General features: G+C 30.1%; 1 long non-coding RNA gene across 1 annotated transcript; it reads left to right on the top strand.

Moving 5' to 3' along the window:
- Positions 1–14,897: 14,897 nt before the first annotated feature.
- On the top strand, positions 14,898–15,750 carry LOC140432537 (uncharacterized). The gene is made up of 2 exons (XR_011949813.1): positions 14,898–15,199; positions 15,254–15,750. It is a non-coding gene; the product is annotated as an uncharacterized lncRNA (long non-coding RNA).
- The last annotated feature ends 307 nt before the right edge of the window (positions 15,751–16,057 follow it).

The raw sequence follows: 16,057 nt of genomic DNA, 5'->3' as shown, positions 1-16,057 counted from the left end.
TGTGATTTTACGTTTTGTATTTGTGTATTTTGTTTTAATTATTTTAGTTTTGCTCATTTTATGCAAAAGTTCTTTTAATAACACTGTTAAAATTAAAAACTGTAAAAGTAAGAAAATAATTGTAGAATAAAAAAGTAGATAACTTTTACTTTTATTCTGTATGAAATGATGTGTGTTTGTTGGAGAATTAAGTAACGAAACTCTGGAATGCACAAGTTTATTTAGTTGTTAACAGCTTATGGTATAAAACTATACTGACTTAATGAATACAAACTATTTCTTAAAACCTCTCATAGTCCTTGAACATATCGCTGACACCTCGAAATTATCAGAGTGGGTGTTTGTCATCTCTGATGTAGTCTAAATTTTGAGATAAAAACACACACAGTGGCTTGCTCGCCATAACACATAACACCTCCCTCTTGAAGACTGAAGCTGGGGTGTTCAAGAAGGGCTTCTTTTGCAGCTTCGAAGTTTTGGCTTGTAGTGAAGAGCCTCTCTGGACATACTCTGATAATTTTTAGAGTTTTATTGGTTTCATTGACTACAAGAACATATGGTCCTGTATTTAATACCGATTTTGGTGTATTTGGATTTCTTGATCTTTTTAAGAGAATCTTATCTCCAACTTTATACTTTACTTCTAATTTGCTCGTTTTTAAGTTATCAAAATGGTTCTTTTGCTTTTTCATTTGATCACATTGTTTTTCCCTGATATTTTCTAACTGATTATTATACGAAATTTCATCAAATTCTCTATCATTTTTATATGGAAATATTAAACTATGGAGGGCAGTGGATGTTGAATGATGTTTACTTATAGAATTATATGAGTGTATAGCGACTAAAAGTGCATCTTCTAAGTCGCACTGGTTATGTTCTAAAAGATAGCTTCGCAAAGTATCTGTTTCGGTTGCATGGAAACGCTCAATTATACCGTTAGAGGCATGGTACTCAGACGAAATAAGGTGCCATTCAATATTCAATGAATTAATAAAACTTTGCACCTTTTTATTATTAAATTTACCCTCGTGATTTGACATAATCATCTTAGGAATGCCAAAAAGCGAAAAATAATTTTTTAAGTTACTAATTATTGTTTCTTGGTTTTTATCAGTTAAAATATACTCTTGCCAAGTTTTATTATATTATCTATAACGGTGAGCATTTATTGTTTATCAAAAAAGAACAGATCTACAGATAAAGCCTCAAATGGTTTCTCCGGAGAATGCCTTATATTTAAACCTTGAGTACGATTCCTACGATCAAATTTCGAGAGTTGACAAGTAGGGCATAAACTAATAAATTCGGTTATTTCTCTATACATATTTTTCCATTTATAAAGTTGTCGAATTTTGTCTGCAGTTTCATTAATCCCTTTGTGATAATTACTCGGGTCGTTGTGATATTCGAAAATTATCCTTTGCCTATTTTCTACAGGCGGCATAGTAACGATATTTTTACAAATTATAAAGTTAACGTCGGGATAAAGGAAACTGAGCATTTTATAATAAATATTACTTTCAAAATAAGTTTTATTTTCAACTAATACTAGTTTTTTCAAAGTATTAAAATTCTCAAGGCAATGGTGTGGCTTAATTTTAACTATAGTAATCTCTCTACTACGATTTTCGTTATATAACTTTAATATTTTTTCAAAATCCGAGTCACCAACAGTGGGAAAATTATCATTGATAATTTCGAAATGATTTACATTTCTGTCATTCTCATCGTATAGATATAAAATACTCTTATTGTTAACGTCTAAGATTTGCCCAGTAGAGTAGGAAAAATTATTCAAATTTAAGTTAGTTTTAATATTCTTAAATTCGGTATATTCATTTTGTTTTTGATATACATGGTTTAATCGAAGTTTATCTGCATTACTGTATTAGTTTACAAAAAACATCTATCAACAAACTTGAAGCATTTGAAATGTGGTCATTAAGAAGAATGATGCGCATACCTTGGGTGGATAGAGTTCGAAACGATGACGTCCTTAAGAGAGCCGGCGTGGAAAGAGAACCCTTTAAATTAATTAAAAAACGCAAGATTGGTTACCTTGGGCACATATTGAGAGGAGCAAAATATGAAATACCACAGTTAATCCTACAAGGGAAGATCGAAGGTAGGAGAGGAGCCGGCCGCAAACAATTATCCTGGTTAAGGAATATTAAAGAATGGACAGGAATACACAATACAGGCGAGCTGTGTCACGCCGCCAAGAACAGAATTCTAGTAATGAGATAGTCGCCTACGCACTTTGGTGTATGACATGTTAAGAAGAAGAAGAAGACAGTGTAACAGTTGTTAGGGATAATACGAATTGTAATATATTTCTTCGTCTTGGATATTGGGACGCGATTAATTCTAACATATTCCAACGGGATTAACTTGGCTGATAGGTTTGGCAAATATGCATCTTAATACACCTGCTCTCAAATATACACCGTTTTCGCGTCTAAAAATTAGATTTTCTCGTCTTATATCATTGTTATATTTTTGTAGAATATCCAATTTGTGATTCTTAAATCTGATTTGATTTTTATGCAATCAATCATTAGACGCACAAATTCACAACAGTTGTAATTAAGAAAATTCCGAAGAGTTATTAAAGATCCTTGAAATCAAGTGTCCTGCGACATACTGTGTTGAGATTCAAGTGTTCTGCGACTGTTTTCTACTTGGATTTTCAGTTAAAAATTTACATTAGCTAAAGTCTTCCTAGATTCTCTTACGTTAGGTTGGATAGTTGTGATTATTCATATCATAACAGGAGTGTCTTAAGCCCAAATCAGATAGCTCATAGAATGATACTCTTCGCTTCGGCATTGAGAAACAGAAAATCGATATTAGCGATCAGAAAAGAGACAACGGTTGGCACCCCACATTGCTGTGAAATTAGTAAATATTTGCTTTTTGGTAAATGCATTCGACATATCCCAAAATGTAGTCGGACCATTCCGATGGTCGGTATCGAGGGTTAACTCTGTTGTACGCCATCAGTGTTGGTGGTAAAAATTTTATTTAAGTGGGGAAATTTATAGAATAATAAAAATTCCAACACAACTTCGTTGGACCACTCCATAGTAATTATGACGACACGGTTTGGATATGCGGTGCCTGAGCTTCCGATGTTTTTGAACTGAATCCATTTACCGACAAACAACGGGATAGCACCCGCCAGCCATAAATAGACAGTTTTGTCTATTTATGTTCTAGTATTTTTAAAATGTTACAAGGAACTGCAATCCTGGTATTTTTAAAATTTTTAATGGACTGCGCTTGCGTGCTATGATTGTTGCAACTTTAATAATTATTTTCACCGCAAAAACAAACTGACCAAATGCTCAATATATCTGACCATTTGTCAGCGTTTTAATCTCTATCGAATACAGTCATTTGTTTTATAGATTTCGTTCAATGAGATTCCAACATCTTTTTTTATCCTTGAAAATTTTCAATCCTTAATAAAAACCAGAACTGACCAAAAGCTGAAACCAACTGACCATTTGTGACCAAAACGTGACCATTCAGATAGTATAATTATTTTTACGAAATTTGATCAATGAGGTGCCAACATCCCATAGCTATATTTTGATATCTTCTATGCAATTCCTCAAAAACCGATTTTATCATTTGCTTTTCTCTCACAGATAACCACCTTTTTTTATTTTGTTTATTAACAGTTGTAGTGCACGTTGGTTTTGATGCCATGATGTTACCCGACGGTACGCTCATGAAATACTACCAGGCACCTGATTTTAATGGTTATTTATGGGTGAGTTTTCACAATGTTGCCGTATTGCATTAGAATATTACTTTCGAAAAGAAATAACGGTGTCCGCCTGTCTCTCTATGGGCACTTAGGGTATACCTCAATGACACGGATAAGCTGCAAGCGGTACTAAATAATAAATTAGGCGACTCTACCTTCTCTAATTCGGACTTCCAACATATATAACCGGCAAAACTGATACTTGAGAAGTGGATTTGTGTGCTAATAAAGAAATAAATAGGTATATAGCCGCTTACCACCGACTGTTAACGAACTACAAAATGTCTGCCCTGACAATCCTATTGAATTCAGAGTATAAGTCACTAATTCTCCAATTTCCCAATTAACGATCAAAATCGATTTAAAAAAGGCTTTACTTTTTCTAATTGGAAATTCTACTGACTACGCTATTTTTATTCTGTATGAAATGATGTGTTCGTTGGAGAATTAAGTAACGGAACTTTGAATGAAATGCACAAGTTTATTTAGTTGTTAACACCTTATGGTATAAAACTATACTGACTTAATCTTAATGAATACAAACTATTTCTTAAAACCTCTCATAGTTCTTGAACATATCGCTGACCCCTCGAAATTATCATCGTGGGTTTTTATTATCTCCGATGTAGTCTAAATATTGAGATAAAAACACACACAGTGGCGTGCATGCCATAACAGATTAAAAACTACTGCCCTAAATTAGGGTTATTTAATATTATAGCATGGAGTTTAAGAGCAAATTATCCGGACGGGCTGGTAATAGTCAAATTTGAAAAATAATTGCTAATGTGTTATCCTTTATGAAAAGGGAAGCTGAAGAAGGTGAATACCTAATCATCGCATAAAAATATAGAACAAATGGAAATGGATTATTACAGTATTAGATGGATGACTTGATTTCAGACCCAATCACTTTGACCTGTACCACATTACCTTGGATTCCTCCTGTTGATGGAATTTTAAACCACCCTCGACGATGAAAATTAGCATTAATTTTTATTCTTACATCCACGATTGGGTGATACCATTACACATACAGAAAACATAGATTTCTAAAACATATTTATATCATTTACTACTTCTGCTATCTTGAACTATATAATGCTCTAATTTGATTATTGCATTAATTTTCCCTTATACTCAAAAATATTTATATCATGTGGTTTGTATTTTAGGTTATATCCAAGATGAACAAAAAATGGAAAATATGGAGACACTAATTATTGGAGATTCATCTTACGAAGAAAATTATATGAGTCAAAACTCTGAAGGAAAAACATTAAATAAAACGATGAAAATTACGGCTGGACAAAGACCTTACAATTGCGAAATTTGTTTTAAACAGTTTTTTTACAAATGTTTTTTGAAAAGACATTTGAGAGTACATTCTGGGAAAAAACCTTAAAAGTGTGAAATTTGTTTTAAGCAATTTAGTCAAACAGGTCATTTGAAAAGACATTTGAGAGTACACACTGGAGAAAAATCTTATAAGTGTGAAATTTGTTTTAAGCAATTTAGTCGAGCAGAACAGTTGAAAGTACATTTGGGAGTGCACACTCTAGAAAAACTAGAAAAATCTTATAAGTGTGAAATTTGTTTTAAGCAATTTAGTGAAGCAGGTAATTTGAAAACACATTTGAGAGTGCACTCTGGAGAAAAATCTTATAAGTGTGAAATTTGTTTTAAGCAGTTTTCTCAGGCCAGTTCATTGAAATCACACTTAAGAGTGCACACTGGAGAAAAATGTTACAAATGTGAAATTTGTTTTAAGCAGTTTAATCATACAAGTAACTTTAAAAAACATTTGAGAACTCATACTGGAGAAAAACCTTACAAGTGTGAAATTTGTTTAAAGCAGTTTACTACAACAGCCGAATTGAAACAGCATTTAACAATACACACTGGAGAAAAACGTTATAAGTGTGAAATTTGTTTTAACCAATTTAGTGTAGCAAGTTATTTGAAAACGCATATGAGAGTGCACACTGGAGAAAAACCTTACAAGTGTGAAATTTGTTTTAAGCAGTTTTCTCGGGCAGATGCATTGAAAACACACTTAAGAGTGCACACTGGAGAAAAATGTTACAAATGTGAAATTTGTTTTAAGCAATTTAGTGTAGCAGGTAGTTTGAAAACGCATATGAGAGTGCACACTGGAGAAAAACCTTACAAGTGTGAAATTTGTTTTAAGCAGTTTTCTCGGGCAGATGCATTGAAACCACACTTAAGAGTGCACACTGGAGAAAAATGTTACAAATGTGAAATTTGTTTTAAGCAGTTTAATCATACAAGTAACTTTAAAAAACATTTGAGAACTCATACTTACAAGTGTGAAATTTGTTTAAAGCAGTTTACTACAACAGCCGAATTGAAACAGCATTTAACAACACACACTGCAGAAAAACGTTATAAGTGTGAAATTTGTTTTAAGCAATTTAGTGTAGCAGGTTATTTGAAAACGCATATGAGAGTGCACACTGGAGAAAAACCTTACAAGTGTGAAATTTGTTTTAAGCAGTTTTCTCGGGCAGATGCATTGAAAACACACTTAAGAGTGCACACTGGAGAAAAATGTTACAAATGTGAAATTTGTTTTAAGCAATTTAGTGTAGCAGGTAGTTTGAAAACGCATATGAGAGTGCACACTGGAGAAAAATCTTACAAGTGTGAAATTTGTTTTAAGCAATTTAGTCACACAGGTAATTTGAAAACACATTTGAGAGTGCACACTGGAGAAAAATGTTACAAATGTGAAATTTGTTTTAAGCAATTTAGTGTAGCAGGTAGTTTGAAAACGCATATGAGAGTGCACACTGGAGAAAAATCTTATAAGTGTGAAATTTGTTTTAAGCAATTTAGTCAAACAAGTAATTTGAAAAAACATTTGAGAGTGCACACTGGAGAAAAATCTTAAAAGTGTGAAATTTGTTTTAAGCAGTTTTATAGCAAAAATATTTTGAAAATAAATTTGAAAGTGCACAGTGAAGAAAACCAAATGTGAAATTTGTTTGAAGCAGTTTTCTCTTGCAGTATTTAATATGAAACAAATAAATTTTATTTTGTTGTGATTTTACGTTTTGTATTTGTGTATTCTGTTAATTATTTTAGGTTTATTCATTTTATGCAAAAGTTCTTTTAAGAACACTGTTAAAATTAAAAACTGTAAAAGTGAGGAAATAATTGTAAAATAAAAATGTAGATATACCTAAATTAGTGTTATTTAATATTATAGCATGGGGTTTAAGAGCAAATTATCCGGTCGGGCTGGTAATAGTCAAAGTCGAGAAATAATTGCTAATGTGTTGGCCTTTATGGAAAAGTAAGCTTAAGAATGTTGCACATTACCTCATCATCGCATAAAAGAGCGTGTGGCAGCAGCGAAAGGTGTTTCCGAAAGTACAATTTACAGATTCTCAGAATTTATTAACAAACAAGTTTTAATGATTTTTATTTATATTTTGTGACATAATGTAGGTTTACCAAATAATTAAAGTTATTGATTTGCCAGAACAAAATTGTTGTCAAGAATTTTAAAATGTATCTTATTTTCTCTATTTGTATCATAAACCTACCGCTAATAACCCTAGCGGTTGATGCGGATAAATAAAAATAAAAATTGAAAATGAGTCATGTTATCTAAACACTCTTATCGACTAAGAAATATGTACTGCGGTGGAGATTGCATTACCATCAAATTCATACTTGTCATCATATATTACATTTTTGTTGATAGTTGAAAATTAAATAATCTGGTATTATTTAATATCTTAGTGGGAATTACATTTTTTAGGTAAATGGTCAATAGGCAAAAATGTTACCTATTTAAAACATGCAAACAGTTTTTGCAATCTCAGTGTTTAACTCATCGTTGTTATACGATATATTTAGTATCGATTGTTTGTGTTCAATTGCTTTGGCTGTGCGTCTTTGAATGTGTTACTTTCATATTAAAATAAAATGATAGTAAGAATCATATAATTATTCCTTATTTAAATATTTATTTTGAAATAATACTAATGAAACAATGAAGTTTGCCAAGTAGAATCTTTTAAAATGAAAGTCTCTTAATCGTACTGTTATGACATAATTATTTATTGTTAGGTAAATATTATATTTTAATCATATTGTTATTTTTGTTATCCTTCTATGCCGATCTTAAAATTTTTGGGACAAACTGTATATCATACCTGGTCAAAAATCATTCCCTTATTCTTTTAGTTATTAAGTTATATCAATTGTTTGAAGGTAATTTTTTGAAGTTATACTTCTGTACGCACGGTCGGCGTTGGAAATTTGCATGAGAGTGAATCTGTGAAACCATTACATATGTAAGATAATGAGTAAGAGAGAGACAGAAGATATATTTTCTCTCTCTTCCTCTCTCGAGAATAAAAATGTTCCTTTTGTATATATTATATATTATATATATATATATATATATATATATATATATATATATATATATATATATATATATATATATATATAATATGTATTAATATTATTATTTATGTGATATGTTTTGTATTATTTAAAATTAAACGTTTATAATTATTTTAGGCTTTTGTATTTCAAACTAATCACTGTTTTACCGAGAACTGTCAATTTTGAAATCCGTTAGTGTCATGTCTAATTGGCAAATCCTTTACGTGTTTGGTTCATACGCTGGTGGTTGTGAGTTCGAATCCCAATTATGAATTTCCTTTTTTATTTTTGAAATATTTAAAAACCTCACGTTAATCTTATTAAATATATGTAATATACGCAAAAAACATAAATTTTAAAATAAAATGAAAATTTACAACATAATCCGAGTTGTTGGTTTTTTATTTTTATCTTCGTAAAGTAAGTTATGTATATTGGCAGTTTTAAATACTTATGAATATTACATTTTAATTTATATTGTACAGTGTATCTATTGTATTGTAATGTTTATATTAATAACAAAATAAACAATGAATTTTACTGCAGAGTATGTGTAAAATTTTTTCTTTGCATTCAACTCCTTTTATACATATATAAAAATAAAAATATATATTTTCATTAAAATATTGATACAATCCTTCATTTACTATAGGTACTCCTATTACAGGTCAAATGTTTATATACAGCAAACGATGCACCATATACCTATATAACTAATTCTTTTTCTCTTTCTGCTCTCTCTTACCTATAGCATTACATATGTAATGATTGTGCAGATTGACTCCTATATAAATTTTTAACGGCGAACGCGTATATAGAAGTATAACTTCTACCGGCAGTCCCACTGGACTGACACACCCGTTTTTATTTTTTTTTAGATAACTTACTAAAAATACCCAATATTACTGTGATTATCCACAAATTGACAAGATTGCAAATTTTTTATATCTAACGGGGAATTAATTTTAATTTAATATCTAACGGGGATTTTAATGTTCGGGGAAATTCCATCCTTTTCTGGCCCACTTTCTCTCTTTGCGCACTGGAAACTCCGCCTTCTCACGAGATTCCTGTTCTAGTGTGTATATATATATATATATATATATATATATATATATATATATATATATATATATATATATATATATATATATATATATATATATATATATACAGTAGACTCCCTCTATAACGAGAACTGAAATGACAGACTAATTACCTCGTTATAAGCCGATCTCGTTATATCAGACAATCATAATATTGTGCATGCATATGAATCTGTGGTTTTCTAAACCATTAACTTCCTATAGTGAAGCCATTCGGAGCAATATAAGATGCTAATAAATATTGTTTGAATGGCGTTTTTGAAAAAAAGTTAATTACTTTTATTGTCAATGAAATATATTTATTAAAACATAAAAGAGTTGTTTACTTTTATTCTCAATGATATACGTTAAAACAAAAAAGCTGTACTTATATTTTTTTCCAACTACATAATGTATAAATCGTATTTTCAAGGATAACATAAACTATTGCTTCTGCAATTTTAAGAACTCTGTTATTTTTAACTGCTTTAAATGGTTCAATATCATTCTATTATATATTTTCTAAAGATGTGAAACAGTTGTATTTATTCATTGTAAAGAAGTTTATTGCAGGCTGCAGTTAAGTTTATTGAGGGGCTGTTTGAAAAGGTATTTATTTATAGCCACGACCAGACTAAAAACGTAAAAAACACGTTTTTGGATCTTATTTACTCTCGTTATAACCAATTTTGCCTCGCTATAGACGGTTATAGTTAAATAGAAATTTCACGGGACATCTAATGTATCTCGTTATAAGCGAAACCTCGTAATAACCGTGTTCGTTATAGAGGGAGTATACTGTATATATATATATATATATATATATAAAGTAAGTAACAGCGGAGTCTGATGCCTATTTGAATGTAACATTCATCGGCTCGTACGACTGTTTCCAATACAGCTTTTCTATAATACGTAGGTTTCTACCATCGATGCCTTTGGTTCTAAACATGTTTAAAGCGTTCCATGCAGTAGCTTATCAAGAGCCTTTTCGTAATCGATGAAAGCCACATAAACATCTTTACGTTATTCGTCACATTTAAGCCAAAATTTGTCTCACATGTAACGAGCTAATTTCGACGTACTCCATATAACCACAGAATAAATACCAATCAGAATGCCCACTCTCAGATGCCCCCGTTGAAGTGTGTCAGCACGCTATCGCCATATTTTAAACGAAAACGTAGACTCGGATTGAGAAATTTGTGACAAAAGGATGACAATGACTAAAACGACCTCACTTCGGCCATATTGTTATGATCGTTTTGACATATCATGTATGATTGTTTACGTTTGTTGTTTTTCGAATATTTTTAGTTTTATAATACTTTTATAGAAACTGTAATATTGTATTGTGATAGTGCATAATAATGGTTTCTTGTTCTCAACGTAGTTGCAGTAACAGAAGCAATGTTAATAAAAAATCTTAAGGAATAACGTTCCACAGGTTAGTATACAAATATGTAAACAAAGTAATGGCCCGTACTTCAGATAATAAATTAATAGTATGTATTCATAAAAAATCTTACAGTTACTTAGAAAAGTTTCTCGATTCATTTTTCAGTCATTATTGAATATTTTTTAAAATTTCCAAAATAGCAATTAAAACATCCACTTCCAATAAAATATAAGTAATGAATATAAAGATAATAATAATCAATTTGTAAGCTGTTTATAATATTTTTTAGTTCAATAATCATCTTTTTTATTTAAAATATAAATTTGTTATTAATACTTAATACTGCATATAGGTAATTGTATTTTTAGGTTTCCAAAAGAAACCAAATAAATTAGTGTTTTATGTTCAAAACATTTTTTAGAATAAGATATTGATAGAACTTCACTTTCTTCTATTCGTTTGAAAGACACTGCTGATCCAATAGCTTAGATCACACAGGTAATTTATTCTTATTAACTATTGCAACATCATTATTTTATTTCTACACAGTATTTCCATTGTGATCTTCGGCAGATATTCAATTTTATTTTTTTAATAATAACTTTTCTAACTTCGTTAATTGAACTTGATTTTTAAGTATCAGTTAATTTGTAGTTATCAAATATATAAGTTGTAAAACGAACGTATTTTTTTTATTTCATACTGTATATTCATTTTACCCTTTAAAATATTTATATTATTATCTCTTTCAGATACAACTTTATCTTTATGTAAAATATGTCGTGTTGTTAGTGTTTACCGCGGGATAAATAAATAAATCATAGTTTATTTAAAATGTATTGCACCTGTTTAGATTATGATTAAATCTTCTGAATAACTAGTCATATTTGTATAGTAGTTTTAATAAACTCCATTCGCTTAGCTCGGGCACATTTTGACAGATTCATTGTCGGAAACCTGCAACACAACAATTCCTACTTCTCAGTATTAATAGCTCAAGTATGCTACTATTGCAGACTTCTTTCTTTAAAAAAAAAGAAGAATTAGTCTAAATAGTGGAAGTGTATACTAAACCCATCAAATTTTGGGTAGTATATATTTAAAAAATATATTTTAGTTGTTATAATTTAACATAACTATTTATTATATGGTGCAGATAAATAAATATTGATTGTAGGTAATTCGCAAAGTTCTATTTTATTTACTATTTAGTTTGTTTACTATTAATATTGGCTATGAGTACCTTTGCTTGGTTGTATAGTAATTTCCAGCCACTTTTAGTCTGTCAAAAAGTAACTAACTTCGCAAAAAAATAATTACTAAATTCACTAGACAGTTCGGACTGGGAATAGCGAACCGAGTTTATTATTATGGAGTCTAGCCCTGATCCCACCGCCGTATTGGTATGATCGTTAGCCACACCTATTGACGCCGGTTTTAATACACAGTCCATCTAATTTACTTACCGTTGCACGTCATTATCATTGACAGAGATCGAAGTTGACATAGTTGCCAAAGTATAAAAAAATCCTGAATCCATTTTAAATCAAATAGGTAAAATAATTATTGCAAAAGTGGATTATACAACAAAACAAATTAATATTTTATGTAAATAAATAGAAACACAAATTATTGAAGTAAAACACACTAATTTTGTTCTAAAAAGAACAGATTTTATTAAATAGGTAAAAATATAAAACAAGAGGTATTCACTTTAAAATTCAAAATAATAAAATACAAAAAGTGTCAACACCGCAACTGTCAAATAAGTGTTACCAATTTATGCCAAAATATCACCTTCGTTCGATTACAGTTACAGTGTGTTCCGAACAAATGTTCTTCATAAAAACGCTTTATAGTTCGTCCCAAACCCTTCTTTCAATGCGTTATAGTTGATCGAATTCTCTCTAACACATCAAGCTAGAAGTGACAGAAAAAAACGTGAGTCTGTGATTATTATACATAGAACTTAGAAAATTATTTATCGTAAAGCTAATTCTACTTACGGGTGTATAATTGGTTGGAGTTTAGAATACGCTAAATAGATATCCAATCGATGATGCGCATAAATATAATTTGACGCAGAAGGTCTCGATCTTGACAGTACTTTCACAACGTCAACTGATAAAATAATTGTCATTCCAGGTTAGTATTATCAGACATTTTACAGTGAAATTTTAATTTTGTATTTATTGTCATAAAAATATTTTAAATATGCAGAGATATATCGAGAAAGAACAAAGACTAATATTAAAATTATTAAATTATTTTCAGTTAGAAAAAGAGGGATTACGATCCTGCAACTGTCAAATTTAACTGAAATGACATGCAATAATTCTCCACATTCTTAAAATCCTATGTTATGTCAAAATTAGTGACGCACTGAAAGAAGGGTTTGGGACAGACTGTATAATGCATTGGGCGCGTTCAGCAGACGGAGCAGCTAAACTCGGTTCGCTATTCCCAGTCCGAACTGTCTAGTGAATTTAGTAATTATTTTTTTGCGAAGTTAGTTACTTTTTGACAGACTAAAAGTGGCTGGAAATTACTATACAACCAAGCACACGTACTCACAGCCAATATTAATAGTAAACAAACTAAATAGTAAATAAAATAGAACTTTGCGAATTACCGACAATTGATATTTATTTATCTGCACCATATAATAAATGGTTATGTTAAATTATAACGACTAAAATATATTTTTTAAATATATACTACCCAAAATTTGATGGGTTTAGTATACACTTCCACTATTTAGAATAATTCTTCTTTTTTTTTAAAGAAAGATGTCTGCAATTGTAGTATACTTGAGCTATTAATACTGAGAAGTAGGAATTGTTGTGTTGTAGGTTTCCGTCAATGAATCTGTCAAAATATGCCCGAGCTAAGCGAATGGAGTTTACCGCTCCGCTACTTCCGAATCCATCGGTTAGCGCTGGACCAAATGTCATAAGTCAAAACCTGCTGGATTCCGCTACCGCTACCTTATCTGTCAAATAATTTGTCATTTTAAAAATTAAATATTTTTGTTCTTTGTTTACGTTTGTCAGTAGATTCAGTGTTGCCAACCGGAGGGAAATTTCCCTTTTTGCGGGAATTTTTGACTCAAAAGGGAAAAAGAAAAAAAATTAACTCAAAAGGGAATATTTACTCCAGTGCAAATTGTAAAATATGTTTTAAAAAAATTCAAAAGAATATTTGAAAAGAATTAAACATATCTTTACCCCCTGGTAGTAATTGAAATGTTCCATAAGGTTCTCCTATTTCGGTATTCTTAATCATAACAAAACATCATTCGGTAATCATAACTCTCAAGAATCTCAAGCACTTAGTGTCAAAAATTAAAATATATGATGGTTGGGTAATCATTTCACAACCAGATCACTATACTTTTATATAAATATTAGGATCTTTAGGTACCTATTCCCTAAATCAAAATATAATAAAACTTAATTAATGCTGACGTAGAACTTGTCCCAATAATTTCGTCTTTATTTATTAGGTACTTAAATAAAATTTCAATTATGGTTGTTTGAATAAATATTGTATTATAGTGGAAGTGGGAAACCCACCGAATTTGTCGTATTTGGTACTTTCTGCACAGTATAATTCTTTTTAAGAAATATACTGTGCTTTCTGTATAAAGTGTTACTTCTTAATAATTATTGGAGTTTAGAGCAGAGTGTAAGTATAACAAAAATTAATGACAATAATAACAGTAGTGTATTTAGTGATAGTGGTAGTAGTTATCCAATAAAAAAAATAAAATAACCAAATTTAGAGAAAAAACATTTAATGTTAAGTGGTTAGAAGATCCTTCTTTTAAAATCTGGGTTAAGGCTTTGCCACATAATAATAAAAAATGTATGTGGAAAGTGTGTAATGCATTTTATGTAACAAAAGTGAAAACTGCAAAACATGCTGCAGGTAAGAAACATTTAAAAAAATGACTGCTATATATTATTTCAAGTATTTCCTCGTTTTTGGCAACTGGTAATACTTCTTTAAAACACCAAAATGCCGTGAAAGGCGCCGAAATAAAATTAAGTGTTTTTTTGCTGAACATAACGTGGCTTAATATACACATTCTTATATTTCTGTTATAAAACCCATTTTGTAAACGGGAGGGAATTTTTTCATAAAAGTGGGAATTTTTAAGGCAAGTTGAGGGAAAAAGCTTAAAAGAAGGTTGGCAACACTGAGTAGATTACCAATTTAGCTTGACTTTTAAATATTATTTAACTTTACGTCACATTCATATAATAGGAATATAGAAAGGAATGACATAATTAGAGTATTAGTGGAAGAACTTGCGGACGAGGAAAATAATATCCAGCTAATTGGAAATGTTGTGGATCAGTTGACACAAAAAATGAAGAATTAGAGCTAAATAATGTTGAGAGAGCTCAAGTGCCTCCTAATCAAAATTTTTATGAGGAAACCATTCACCAATAATATATGGGAGATCTTTTTGTAAAGCATTTTCGCATGAGTAGGGAATGTGATGAAGTAGGTTTTAGTAAAGATTATTAGTTCTTTGAAAACTACATATAAATATTTTAGGTAATTACTCAGCAACTAGGAAATTTAGGAGTTATACCCATTTCAATTCAATACCCTACAATTCCTTTAGATAAAAAGTGGAACATCTATTAATGTGGCGAAAAGGCAAATAGAATGATGATACTTGTATATATTTTGGTTCATTAATATTTATGTTATATTTACAAACTTTTCTTATTTGGCTTATAAACACACTTTCCTCTGTAAAATAATTAATTTTAATAAAACAAAAGCTACTAAAAATATATCATTTTATTTACAACATTTTACAAGTATTATTTACAGTGCTATAAATGTAGTTAATACAATAAACTGATTTGGAAGAAGAATATATGAATAGTATGATTACAAAAAAAAAATAACATATACAGTCACAAAATAAGATAACAAATCAATTCAGAAAAAGTCACAAGGTATAATGGTATTAAGTTATCTAATGCATGCAGATAATGTAACACTAAACACAATACAAAAGCTGAAGTCGAAAGTATTACAAAGTTGGATCAGAATTATCACTTTTGAAGGGGAAAACTGATAGATTAAAAATTTGGAGCTTCTTTGAAGAGTTAGCTAATAGAAGAGTTCTGGGAGTAAAGCTGTTATAAGAGTAATTGAATCTATGAAAAGAATATAAAAAGTCTGCACATACCTAGTTGCAATATTGGAGAATAATAAACAAATATTTTGGAGAGAAGTTTGAAGCAGGTGCACAGGCTGTTGATAATTTTAAATAGAACTATTAAGTCTCTTTGATTTCTATATACCTCAAGAGAAGTTCAGTATACATTCTAATGCAACATATTC

The sequence above is a fragment of the Diabrotica undecimpunctata genome, chromosome 1, assembly GCF_040954645.1.
Source record: "Diabrotica undecimpunctata isolate CICGRU chromosome 1, icDiaUnde3, whole genome shotgun sequence".
Lineage (NCBI taxonomy): Eukaryota > Metazoa > Arthropoda > Insecta > Coleoptera > Chrysomelidae > Diabrotica > Diabrotica undecimpunctata.
The sequence above is the reverse complement of the archived record's forward strand: the minus strand, read 5'-3'. Positions and strand labels throughout refer to the sequence as shown.